Source organism: Neovison vison, chromosome 4 (genome assembly GCF_020171115.1).
Source record: "Neovison vison isolate M4711 chromosome 4, ASM_NN_V1, whole genome shotgun sequence".
Classification (NCBI taxonomy): Eukaryota; Metazoa; Chordata; class Mammalia; order Carnivora; family Mustelidae; genus Neogale; species Neogale vison.
Window position 1 is genome coordinate 1,382,109 of NC_058094.1, and position 1,620 is coordinate 1,383,728.

Consider the following 1,620-nt stretch of genomic DNA (forward strand, 5'->3'; position numbering starts at 1 on the left):
GCAGGCAGAGAGGCAGGCAGAGAGAGAGGAGGAAGCAGGCTCCCCGCTGAGCAGAGAGCCCGACGCGGGGCTCGATCCCAGGACCCTGAGATCATGACCTGAGCTGAAGGCAGAGGCTTAACCCACTGAGCCACCCAGGCGCCCCCAGAGACCCTATTTCTAAACGAGGTCACGTGCTGAGGTTCCCGGAGGGCTTGGGCTTCCGGACGCCGTGTTCACCCCGTGCGCGGGCTCGGGGCTGCATCCCCCTGTCCTCCAGGGCCGGGCTTAGCACCAGGCTCCGGGAGCCTCCTGTAGCTCCTCAGCGTGATGACTGGGTGCTCACACCCTTCCCGTGCGCCTCCCCCAAGGCTCGCTACGACCTCGCCCGTTGCCCGTCTGATGTGGAAGCAGAAAGACAGAATGGGGCTCCCGGACACCAGCAGCGGGGACAGGGGTGCGGACTGGAGCCCGCTGTGGCCTGAAGGCGGCTGTGGTGAGAAGCTGAGGCTGTGAGGGGGACCTCAGCCACGCCCTGGCTCCGTGGCTGTTGTGGTGGCGGCGAGGGATGTTCTCAGGAGGCTGGGGGAGCCGGGGGCACTGGGGGCGCTGGCTAAGAGGCTGGAGAGCGGTCTGGATGCCCCACCGTCAGGTCGTCCGCCGGCGGGTCTGGGGGAGCTGACGCTTGGAGAGGCCGCGGGTCCTGCATCGTCCTGCGCTCTGCCCTCCTCTCGGCGGCCGCTGGAGTGAGCTCACAGACTCTCCTGCGGTCGTAAGAATCCTTTCTGGAAGTATAAAAGGCTCCGTCACCCCAGTAACTCCGAGCTTGAGTGGTCCCCATTCCTCTCCTTCTCAGACCTTATAGAGGTTCCAGAACCTCCCCAGCCCTTTCTTCCCACTGCTACGACCCTTGTCCAGGACTTCACCACCTTTTTTTTTTTTCTTCTTTTAAATAAAAAGGTAAACCAGAGTGCCTGTTTGGTTAAGTGTCTGCCTTCAGCTCAGGTCACGATCCCTGGGTCCTGGGTTCGAGTCCCACATCAGGCTCCTTGCTCAGCGGGGAGTCTGCTTCTCCCTCTTTCTCTGCTGCTCCCCCTGCTTGTGCCCCCCACCCTGACAAACAAATTTTAAAAACCTTTTGTAAAAGAGACAATTCAGAGGCCCCTGGGTGGCTCAGTCTGTTCAGCTGCTGCCTTCGGCTCAGATCATGATCCTGGAGTCCTGGGATCAAGTCCCACATCAGGATCCCTGATCAGCGGGGAATCTGCTTCTCCCTCTGACCCTCCCCCTTCTCATGCTCTCTCTCTCGAATAAATAAAAAAAAAAACTAATAAAAAGGACAATTCATTTAAGCTAAAAAAAAAAAAAAACCCACAACAAAAACAGTGCGACCATTTCTCCCATCCTGTATGCCCCTTGCCTCCAGTGACCATCAGTCTGTTCTCTGTATCTGTGAACTTGGCTTTTATTTTCCACCTACAAGAGGAGTCACAGTATGTGTCTTCCTTTGTCTGACTTACTTCAATTAACACAATATCTTTTAGGTTCGTCCATGCTGTTGCAAATGGCATGATTTCCTGTCTTTTTATGGTTATGTGGTTTTATGGTCTGTCCTGTATATACAACACCTCTTTCCCATCC

The 1,620-nt window shown here is 56.2% G+C and overlaps 1 non-coding gene across 1 annotated transcript; it reads left to right on the top strand.

The window, feature by feature from the left end:
• The first annotated feature begins 285 nt into the window (after window positions 1-285).
• Window positions 286-384, top strand: LOC122905808. The gene has a single exon (XR_006384480.1). It is a non-coding gene; the product is annotated as a small nucleolar RNA U13 (small nucleolar RNA).
• Window positions 385-1,620: the final 1,236 nt, after the last annotated feature.